The 12,179-nt window shown below is 37.2% G+C and overlaps 2 long non-coding RNA genes across 3 annotated transcripts in view; one reads left to right on the top strand and one right to left on the bottom strand.

Moving 5' to 3' along the window:
- Positions 1-12,179, top strand: part of LOC134798133 (uncharacterized) — a 113,399-nt gene that overhangs the window by 64,896 nt on the left and 36,324 nt on the right. The gene's annotated exons all lie outside the window — the stretch shown is intronic.
- On the bottom strand, positions 1,232-12,177 carry LOC134797967 (uncharacterized). 2 transcript variants are annotated; one of them, XR_010145143.1, is made up of 3 exons: positions 11,646-12,177; positions 10,564-10,755; positions 1,232-4,324 (listed from the first exon to the last, which is right to left on the bottom strand). It is a non-coding gene; the product is annotated as an uncharacterized LOC134797967 (long non-coding RNA). The 2 variants fall into 2 exon arrangements; XR_010145142.1 differs by lacking the exon at positions 11,646-12,177 and adding an exon at positions 11,411-11,529.

Here is a 12,179-nt window from a genome sequence, read left to right as displayed (position 1 = left end):
TCAGTATTAGATAAACTATTTTTAAGAAAGTTGGGCACTCTGTTCTCCATAAATTTTTTTTTTCACCACAAGTGACCAGACTTCTTGAAAATGTTAGAGTACAATGTAATTTTTTGTAATGTAATCGACAGGGCCGATGGTTAGAAGGTTGTCCATTAATTACTGGACACCCTGTATACTTGAATGGTGATAAGCAATTTGACTGAAATAATTGTATTGTGCTGCTTTTGCGACAATTGTTTCTATTTTTGGCAATGGGAATGCATCCAATTCAGTATAGGGTCATTGTGCTAGTTTTCGTCCGGTGTCAGTTTCCGTCCGAAATTTGAATATAAACCTTCATTGCAGCACAAATTTGGACTTATTGCATCCTTAATAGTGAGTATTATATTCTTTGATCCTTAATACCTACACAATTTATCTATCTACATAAAAATATATTTCGCAAGTAGCAAATTATAAATAAATGAAATTTATTATTTACTAATCCGTCAAGTGGAGGGAAACTGACACCGGACGATAAACTGACGCAATTATAGTCGCACCAATAAAAGTCTGCAGCGGATTTGATAGCCCACGCCGTGTAAGTGTTATGTATAAGTCATAATTTCATAGAAGTTTGACGTTTTAAATGACACTTGCACTGCGTGGGCTATCAAAATCGCTGCAGACTTTTTACGGTCTAACTATACCCTATTTGATAATCGTTTGAGAATAATCGATTACCATCCTCTTCTTATGTAGACCTCCACCGGCAATTAGAACTTGTGCCCGCCAGGGAAATACACTGTGTTCGATGATACCGTCTTCGAGTAGTTTAGAGATTTCAGTTTTTATGAATAGCTCGTCATCGTCACTATGGCGCCTGGACCGGAACGCAATGGGTTTTGTGTAGTGTCCGACCGAAACTACTAAAAAGGGCAGCAAAATTAAGCCTACCAAAAATAAACGAAGTATTAAACACATTGGCTGCCTACCATCCTTCACCTAAAGTGTATCTCCCACGCCCCTTACAAATTTAGTGATCCCAGCATCACTATATTACTGAGGTCAATAAAGAGGTAACGAGCTTTCGATTCCACTGGTGATGCTCATGGGCACACAGAGAAGATTACGTGATCCCAACGGTGATGTTCAATGTTCATGGCAGCCAACGTGTTAAAAGATTAGCCTGCCAGGCTTTCCAGTTATATTAGGCTATATTGGTGTGCATATAAGTGAAACAACGACATATGTGCAACGTCTTGTAATATATTGATAATGATAGTAAATATATTTATGGAAGCATAGATTAAGTACATTTAATGTAGGCAATGACTAATGACATTCATATAATATTTATACAAATTAATAATAAAAATATCATTTAAAGTACACATGGTCCTGTTTTCCCGCACTAGTGCGTAAAATAGCACTTTTCGTGCGTATGTCAAAAGTTTAAAGGGTTAAAACGTTGTACGATACACGTGCGAATAGGTAATTTGCAAATCGTGTGGATTTAAAACACTCCCTTCGGTCATGTTTTAATTTATCGCCACTCGTTCGAATTTCCTCTTTTCCGCACTTGTATCGTAAATAACTATTCGCCGCCCTAGGCCCCAGGCCCTGTATATATAGCCGCCTCTTTCAATAGCACTTGAAAGAGGGTTCTATGAGGTTCATGTTGTTCTAACTAAACAGTGATAGTGATACGTTTCAGCACTAGAACATTATATTTTTCACCACACCTACTCGGAAAGGCTTACTTTGCACTTCAAAAACTGATAGCAAAGTTGCATTTTATTCACATGTGAGGCAAAGTAATCAAATGCAAATTTTGAGTTGTTTTCTTATGTTTGCTGGTAGAATTGACTTTTATGATGATTTTGGATGATAAATATTTAATAGGTAACATTAATTTGGATTTGATTTTGTTTGATATTTTACATTTAATATTTGCTTCGGGTTGGTGTGGTGAAAAATTTTGTGTTTCACTCGGGGGCAAATTTTGTTTAACCCTCGCGCTTTGAAACCCTCGCAACGCTCAACATTCCATTTTTTTAACCACTCGCTACGCTATTGGTTCAATTTTGGAATCTTTCGCTTGCTCGGGTATCAATATTAGCACGAGCGATTGAACAACAACTTTGCCTCCTTGTAAAACAAATAACTATTACTGCGGGGCGGGGGCGGGGGCGGGGGGCCGAGCTGCTCCCGCTGCTGCTGGAGGGGGCCTGACAATAGGGCTGTTGACATGAATCGCGAATATATAACATGTTATATGTTTACCATTGCATAATATTAGAATGCTGCAAATTATATTTGCAAGTGGAAATATGCTTAACAAATTATTTAAAAATATTAATCAAAAATTATCATGATAGTATTAAGGTTCAAATCTATGTAACAGCTCATACGAGTTAGGACGATCGACCACCTCAATGTAGACGAGTTGAATCTTAATACTATCACGATACAGGATACTGATTTAAAGGACATTGTTGCTTTAGCACGTGGCTAGGTATAATAGAGGTAGGTACGGGAGCTAAACCGCCCGTAGGTATAAAATAAATAATGGTTTTTGTTAAAAGCTTAGGGTCTTAGGCGTAAAAATAAGGCATAGGTATATACTATAATAGTAGATGCAAATAATCCAATTAGCTCCAGGATGGTAGTGTAATATGTGGTTCGTATGCGTGCATGTGCCTCCATCAATTGGTTGAACAAGACAGATTCGAACTGTCGACCTCCGTCTGTGGTGATGTGAAGAGCATCAAGCATGCCAAACCGAGAGATCTACCAAAACCAAACCAATCTACTAAAAGTTTGCAGAGCTAACCGTTTCTACTACTGTTTTAACATTGTTCTATAGATAAATTACTTGGCTATCGGTATGGTATTTGCGGATTCCTGAATTCGACGCCACTTTTATTCTACACGTCGTGAAAAATATTGCGGCGTCGATTTTGGCTTCCTTTGTGTGACGTAACACAAAAAAAAACACATACATTTTCTTCATTTTGTGTTACATTCTTGCATATTTTTGTGAATATTCCATTGTGTTACCTACACTTTTTTGCAATTCACTCGTTTACGGGTTTTACTAGTGCTGCACTCTGGCAACAGAACATTGTATTCTCTATCGCCATAATTTGTGACGTTTTCAACCAAAAGGTTAACATTTTCGGTTGTCGACGAGGCTGATTTCAAATTGAAGCTTTATGGAAATAGCGCCTTATTGACAACAGATAATAAGTCCCCTTTTGGTTGAAAATGATACATTTTGTCCCTATTAACATAATTTAGCCATAATTATAACCGAATTCATGAAAGCATTTTTCAGCTTTAGATGTGCATATGCAGTCATGCACATCTAAAGCTGGAAAATACAGACTTATAAATCGAAATGTAATAAGTGACTTATGAACATATTCCGATTGATCAAACTTTAATTATTCTATGTGCGGCAATTAGCACTGTACGTAAATACATACCTATTTCGAAAATTTTACCGGCCATATGTAAGTACTTACTGCAACTACAAAACGTTGTGCGAATAGTTAAGGTGGTTCGCTTTCCATACAAAAAACAATTGCGTTATATTAAGTAATTACACACTATTAGTTACTTAATTGTTTTTTGTATGGAAAGCGAACCACCTTAATTGCCAACGAGAGGCGATAAATTGAAACACGATCTAAGGGAGTTCTACTTTTCGAACATGTATGTTTGGGACTGCTTCTAACTCGACCTAGCAGATATACTATTTTCTTGCGCATGATTGCCAGAAAACTTCTAGCTTCGCAAAGCATGCCAGATGCACTACATCTACGAGGTAAGCCCAACAGCATTCTGAATGCATTGTTATACTGCACTTTTAATGCATTGTAGGCTCGCTTCGTATAGTTAACCCACAGGCCGCTCGAGTAAAAGGAATGGCAATATGCTCTAAAGAGCGTTGTACCTTGACATTACTGATATTATTAACATAAAAGGTTTACATTTGCTCCATGTGAAGCTGTTGGAGGAAAGAAAATTATAAAACTCATGAACTTTCCTTTTCAATATTTTACTGACAGGTGAATAGGTTCTAAAAATGTAGTGCAATTTCCTTTACCTTCGTATTTTCACGGATACGTCCGAACATCTCATATATGCTACTTGTATTTCAGTCAATACAAACAGTACTGAGGCGAGGTTGACTAAAGTAGCTTTTATACCTAACTATTCGTATCTTCCCCTGCAATTGGCGACTCACACGAAGACGTCAGACGCCCGAGGCGCGCGACGCACGTCCGGCGCCGGCGACTCAGCAGAGACTCATTCTGGCTGCTTGTATCAGCTCCTGAAATTTGAGAATAATTATATTTAGAATATTTGTTTAAAATGATTTTATCTGTGCAACATAAACTTTAATTCACTTTCATAACTTTCCTGGCTTATTTTATATAGGCCATACATACATAGATGGCGCTAGAAATAGGTACGTAACTTTTATGAAAACCTAAATGTTAAATGTTTTAAAATTATGCCTGCTTATATGACCTTGTATTATCGTAGTTTATATAAACTGATATGTCGTTTTTACAAACACTCCCTCAGTGGACTTGTTGTACAAAGTAGCAACAAAGGTCTTTCAAATTCTGAAAGTGTCATTACGGGATTGTCCATATGAGTATGACACCAACGAAACGGCCAAGCCGTACTGTTTGACCAAGATGTTGGCTTTATTTATACTGTTAGAGCTTATAAAGTTAGGAATGACAGAGTAAAAGTCTTGGTACCTACTACGGGATCTGATATATTTTTAGTGTAAAAGCTTTATGCAACTAGTCTTGGCAACACTTTACATTAAATGTTTTGGTGGGTTGTTCTAACCTCAAAAGTAGTATACTAGAGGTAATTGAGGTAATCTGAAAAAAAACCCGCCAAGTGCGAGTCGGGCTCGCGTTCCATATATATGTATATTACACAATTTTTAACAATCAGTGCCGGATTAAGATATTTTGATGCTTAAGCATTTCTAGACCATGGTGCCCCCTCTCCCTAGGGTCAGTTCAATGCCGCATTACAGCTGAGAATGGAAATCAGTCACATCATTTTATCACGAAAATTGACAGTGCCGTAGCAGTAATGTTAAATTGACAGTGCCGTAGCAGTAATGTTGCAACAGAGTACCTAATACTGCTGCAGTCGCCACCCGAATGTCACCTTTATCATATCTAAGAAAGTGATTGAAACGCGAGCGAAGCGAGCGTGAAAATTTTTCGATATAAAAACGCAATATGATAGACAGTTGTACATTTTTACTTTTAGTATGGAAATCAGTCACATCATTTTATCACGGAAGTTGACAGTACTGCAGCAGTAACGTTGCAACAGAGTAATGTTGCTGCAGTCGTCACCCGAATGTCACCTTTGTCATACCTTAGAAAGTTATTAAAAAGGCGAGCGAAGCGAGCGCGAAAATTTTTCGATATAAAAAACGCAATTTTACTTTTAGTCCGAACCAGGCCCGATTCCAGGATTTCATACAGAGAAAGGATGGGACAGTTTTCTATCAGCCTAGCTTCGCATAGGGCTCGATATTTAAGGCTCTCAGCGAGGTTGTTTTCATGCATAAAATATGGAAGAAAGTAGAGCTTGGAATTGACAAAGTGAATTGAATTGGCGAAGTAAGAGCAAGGCAGTAGGCCCAGCTGCGAAAGAGGAAAGCTTGGATTTGGATCCACGCCCAAGTGTAATTACTTAAGGGGCCGGTATATGACGTTTTCGATTTAGACCTCACTTTGTAACCATAATTTGTTCAATAAATGTTTGATAATTGCATTAAATTACACGTAAATTTATTCACGAAGAAACCGTGTACCGACTCTTTATGCCATTATATTTTTAATTTGCTGTTATTCTCTACAAATCGACACTAAAAGTATCAAAAAATCAAAATATGGAGTTCCGTTTGAGACAGAAGCAAAACAATTTTGTCTTTGACAGTAATTGAATTATTGTATGATTTTGGAAGCTAGATAATTCAGCTACCAATTTATTATCGATTTATATTTTTACTCACAAAGACAACACAGAAATTCAATCTCAAATGTAAACTTTCGAACAATTTCCATACATTGACGACATCACTCAAAATTCTTCTTCAAGTCAGATGCCCGTTGGGGCTACACCGGAGCACACGTGTACTTCTTCAAATGAAAATGACAGCTTGATTTTCTTGCTTTTGACAATTATATTGACATTAAATCATATACGCACACGAGAAAGCATACCAGTAGATAAAATATATTTCAAAAAATAGGGTACATAAATATCAGCTCGCGTCTCATTTAAATTTCATTTGCTGTTATTTACGGGTCATTTTTGTTGAAAACCGCAGTAAACCATCTTAAAATAATACGATTACAGTCGAATTTAAGTATTATCTTCCTTCAAAACTCGCTTAAAATGAAAAAAGTTTAAAGACTCATCTTGCTCAAAAATTGATCCCAATCAGACTGATTGGGATCAATTTTTATTATGCTGGTATCATTTTGCGTCATTTTAAAAACGTATTTGACTTCTGTATGTCAATGAATTTTGATGACAACTGTAATCTTGTATTATATTATAGAACTTTTATATTAAAATATTGCCTATTAACAGTCTTGTAACTAGATCTGTAATACCATGGATTGCGACGAATAAATTATTATGATTATGCCGTTCGTTCCGTCTATATGTATAATGCGTGTACGTGCTGTTCTCTGAAAATCTTCAAGAAAAAATAAAGGCTAGACCAGCACTAAGTACTAGCAAGTTTTTGCGGCTTTGGAGACCGAGATGAAGCTTACAGGCCAATAGCGTTGTGGCCTGATGGTTATTGTTATGTCGTATACCTATGTATCGAATGTTTTATAAATTTACTATAAAAGGCAATGTTTTATTTCGATTAGGTCTACATTTTGTGCATATTGCATATCTGAAGTATTTTCGTACTAAACTTGAAACTTTCGTTGAAACTAAATAAAATAATTATTCCAAATGTACAGTCACCTGCAATTTATGTTACACAACGAAGGCCGCAAAAATATCTGACACGATCTTATTTGTAGAACCATAAGAGCATGTCACATATTTTTGCGACCTTCGAAGAGTAGGTACCGTCATTACTCATTATCATCAACTTTGCCCGCTTTTTTTTTTAAACACGAATTTCTCAAAAAATATCACATCATATGACTTTTTTTTGCTCAGCACGTCCATTGTGATCAAACGCATCAGTTTATGTGAAGAAAACATTTTTTTATCGTATTTTTACCCATTTTTTTGCGTTTTAGAGGGCGGGCAAATAAAAAAATATCCGGGGTTTTCGCCAACATTGCCCACGTCAATTTGGTATTCAAATACAGCTCGTATATATGATGAAGATGTCTAAGGATCACTTAAAGGTTTTGGGCAATCCTACCATTCCCTGTTAATAACTTAGCGATAAGTGTAAAAACTTTTAAATAAATTTGCTGGGCAATGTTGCCTACCCGTTTTTGCCCATTTCCAAATAAAGCTCGCCTAAGCATTTTACAAAGGCTAGGGTTGTCACTTTTGAGAAAATCTGTTACAATAGTTTAATGACCAAAAATATGATTTTTGTTGTGTTTTCATTCGTTAACGGGATAAAACATCTAAATAAAGGATAATAAGACAAATTAAATACAGTATATATTTATAAACTTATTTTAGTGTACAAACATAACCTTCTTTTACTTGCGAAGTTGGGTAAATTAGATGAAAGTGACAACCCTAATCCGTTTTTGGTGGTGGGCAATGTTGGTATGGATGCCAAATTACCGGATTACTTTGCCCACCGCTAAAACTTTTGTGTATTTAGGCCTTATTAGTTTAAATCTCAATAGACATAATCTATGCTTCATGTGTTATAACTGAAACCCGGAAATATTTGTCAAAGGGTTCTCAATTTTTTCTACTTGCATTCATTATTTATCAATTTTTTGCCCGCCGAAATATACCCTATATTAGACAACTCGCTCAAACTCAAAATTCCCAAGTCAAGTTATGCACAAGTTTGGCATATACTTTGTCAGAAATATAACCAATTTTCTACTAAAAACAGCAGGGTGGCCATAACTATTATAAATTTTTCTACATTAACGAATTTGTTTAAAATTGTCGTTTTGGGCAAAGTTTCCCTGGAGGCAAAGTTGGCGCTAATGACGTAACATATTATTGCAGGTGACTGTACATAAATGTTTCGGTGATTTTGAGATTATTTTCCAGGTTAGTTTACTAACAATCAAGTTATGCAGATACCGATTTCGTGAACGTATAAGTAGTAAGGTACCGCTATTGTTTAGCGATACCGATTATTTTTGAAGGTAAAACTATATCGGTTGAAATATAAAGATATTAAAATTACAGCAGGGACAATCATTTTTTATAGGTGTACCTAAACCATCATTGGCCGAGCGTTAGCAAAGGTCTCCGTTTCAGCTTGGGCAAAAATGCTTTTGTATGTTCTCCTTTGCAGATCACATTTCTCAACTGATTCTCGTGAAAATTTGTAAGCAGGTTCGATAGAACTATTCTGTTTCGCTTTATCCGCCAAAATGGAATTGCCACCCTGCTGAAACTTTATTGATTTAAATTCCTATTGAATGGATTTTGCACCTTATGAAAAACCGTATAGAGTAGTAAATAACATTTTACATCTGACTTAATGACATCTTGTTTTATTCGCTTTAATTGTACAAAACGCGTATCTCGACAAAGCAATAGTAGGTAGTAAAACAGTCAACAATCAAATGAATTAAATAGGTACGTCACGTGTGACATGAACAGACAAGGAAAGCAAGATTAAATGCATTGTTTCTCTTTCATCTTTAAATGGAATGCTTTTACCCTCAAAGGAGGCTAGTGGTCAATACTAAACTAAAAGTCCAATCTTAAAAAAACATGATGGGTCACTGACCTGTCCCAGTAAAGTGAGGTAGTGTGCGTGAAGTGCGCTTGTGTGTGAAATGGGGTAAATTGACAGAATCTGATATTTTACCCACCGCTACCGTCGCCTTAAGGCAGAAGATCAACTTTGCCGTAAGGCAGAAGGCCTCGCATAAGACCTAACGCCGAACCGCAAAAGAGTGGGTTGAAATCGAATCTATGCATGTAGTCACACCTCTTCTACTGCTACCGATTGTTTCCCAAAGAAATACGCGCCATTATTTTTGCAAACTAGCTTTTGGACAGCTAAAAAAAAATCGTGTGGTAAAAACGATGTGTCTGTCCCTAATTTTAAAATTTGTTCACCTTTTTCAACCTGGCATTTTGGTGCCCCCCCTGAACGTGGTGCCCTAAGCACGTGCTTGTTTTGCTTATTGGTTAATCCGGCACTGTTAACAATGTATTTTTTATGTGAAACGTGAGTGAAATCTAACACTTTAAACTCTCGCGTTTTGTACACATATTTAATTACACAAACGGGTCTACCGCGTTTGGACGCGCGTTTGGTTGGCGTTTGTAGGTTTGTTGGGACGTCAGTCTTTCCGTGACCACAGCTGGTGCAACTCAGCTGAAACGTCGGAATTAAAGGTAAAACAAAACAATGAAATTATATCGCGGTAGACCCGTTTGTGTAATTAAATATGTGAGTGAAATATCTTTAAAAAATCCGTAGGGGTCGGATCTAAAACTGTAATTAAGTCCGACTCATGCTTGACTGTACATTTCTAATAGGTTTTCCTGACATCTGTAGGTATAGACCTATTTTATGTATTTTTTTCAAAATTTTAGACCTAGTAGTTTCGGAGATAAAGGGGGGGAATGGTCATTTTTTGCCTATTTTCTTGAATAACTTCTAAACTGTTTATTAGAAAATTATAAAAAAATAATATTTGAGATCCTTACAATAAGCTCTTTCATTTGATATGTAACATGATATAGTTTGAAAAAATTTTTTTTTTAATTTTTTCATTTACCCCCCAAAAGTGGCCCCCATGTTTAAAATTAATTTGTTTACGTTACATGTCCATATTTGGGTCACAAACTTACATATGTGTACCAAATTTCAACTTGATTGGTCCAGTAGTTCCGGAGAAAATCGGCTGTGACAGACGGACAGACAGACAGACAGACGCACAAGTGATCCTATAAGGGTTCCGTTTTTTCCTTTTGAGGTACGGAACCCTAAAAAGGACTATAATTATTAAAATCATTTAAATTACTTACTTACTGCTTACTGCTAGCCTTTCTCCGCAGACGTTTTGTCTGGTTGCCCTTGGCATAGGCCTCTCCCATATTCCTCCATGCGTCCCTGTCCAGAGCCTGTCTTCTCCACAAGGCTCCAGCCACCTGCCTGAACTCGTCTTCCCATCTCGTTTTTTGTCTACCATCATTCCTTTTTCCGTCTCTTGGGTACCATGTTGTGATGTCTTTTGACCATTTTTCTCTTTTTTTTTTTTTTTTTTTTTCTTTTTTTCATTCACATCATTTAAATTAATTAAGGTAAATGTGTGGAAGACTGTCAGGTAAGACGACAAGCTCTTTCAATCCTTCAACTCTTGCACTTGTACATTCTCTACTTACAGAAGTTTTGTAGAGCAGAATAAGCGAGGCATCCATGTAGAGGTAGTGTAGGGACGCTCGGCAGGAAGCAGGTGGGCTGTCGATCACATGTTGCGTTCATTCAGCCCAATTCCCTAGAGTTGGAGCTGCAGCTAGGTTACTGTCCCGGCGGCATTAAGTGCCACACCATTCTCCTCGAATCTTCTTGTTTTCCTGCAGAACAGATAAGAACATCTTCAAGTTCGTTTTCTTTCAGTGTGTCTTTACCGAATGTATTATTATCGCGGTGCTGCATACATGAATTACATGATAAGAGGTATGTATCCTTTTGTACTTTTGCTGAACCTATAAACACAATTTTTTTGCTCTTAAGTAGTAGTTTTTGATGGTGTTTGACCCATTGATCAGTGACCCAGTCTCAGTTTTTCTGATAAACAGCTGTCTTAATGGACTCACCGATATGTTTTGCAGAAACCTGCACCTTGTAGCATACACCTTGTTTTCTCAGTCAATCTCAATATAAATAAATATATCGGGACATTTTTACACAAATTGACTAAGTCCCATGGTAAGCTCGAAGGCTTGTGTTGTGGGCACCCAGACAACAATATAATTATTCAATATACAAATATCTGTCTCATCAAACAAATAAATTCCCTAACCAGGATTTGAACCCAGAACCATCAGCTTCACAGGCAGGGTCACTAGGCTAGGCACCCACTAGGCCAGACCGGTTGTCAAATATAACCAAGATATTCTTTTGAACAAACTGCCATGTCACTGCTGGTTTCAATCTGTGCCCTTCATAATCTACATACTGCTGTCTGTCTCTCATGCAGTCTAAAAAAATTAAGTGTGAGGTACAAACTTTGTGTCGGTCGAAAGTCGAAACCCTCTTGCCTTATCTCCTGATCCACCTTTCAGTACTGGTCATCACTCAAGTAATTTTCCAAATTTCTGGGAATACTTCTAGCTCGAGACAGAGGTTAAATATGTGCCATAGCAGCTCCGCCAGCACCAGGCTGTACAGTCCATACGCACGAGGGAATACCATGCGGACACGAAGATTTTTTTAGCTTAAGTTGTTGAATTGCGGCACTTACCTCCAACTTCGGCTTCTCCATTAATTCATATTTTTTCAGTACCTCGTACCTCTACTGAGTCTACTGTTTCTTTTATTAGAATTCATTTATTGTATTTGTAAACCAACAAGTGTCAATACTGTCAATGTCACTGAAAGATGGCACTAGAAAAAACCGATTATTTTTAAATTGTCAAGAGCTAATGTCAGAACGTCCCTACTAATTTTGACAGCTCCCTTAAAAAAAAGAATGTCTCTGGTTTTTGGCTTCCAATTATTGGGTCGTACATTATTGGGTCGGGCTTTCTCGACCTGTACCAATAATGCGCAGCCCAATAATTGAAAGCCAAGGGACTCAAATTAGTGGACGCGAATTATGGGGTCGTACATTATTGCCCTGTGAAAAGAGTGGCTTCGTATTATCGCCCCGGACCAATCTTGCGCGGACCGAGAATGCTCAACCCAGGAATGTACAGCCCAATAATACGCGTCCACCATGGACGCCAATTATTGGGCTGTACATTCTTGGGTTGAGCATTATTTGGTTGTACATTAG

The sequence above is a fragment of the Cydia splendana genome, chromosome 16, assembly GCF_910591565.1.
Source record: "Cydia splendana chromosome 16, ilCydSple1.2, whole genome shotgun sequence".
In the NCBI taxonomy this organism is placed as follows: domain Eukaryota; kingdom Metazoa; phylum Arthropoda; class Insecta; order Lepidoptera; family Tortricidae; genus Cydia; species Cydia splendana.
The sequence above is the reverse complement of the archived record's forward strand: the minus strand, read 5'-3'. Positions and strand labels throughout refer to the sequence as shown.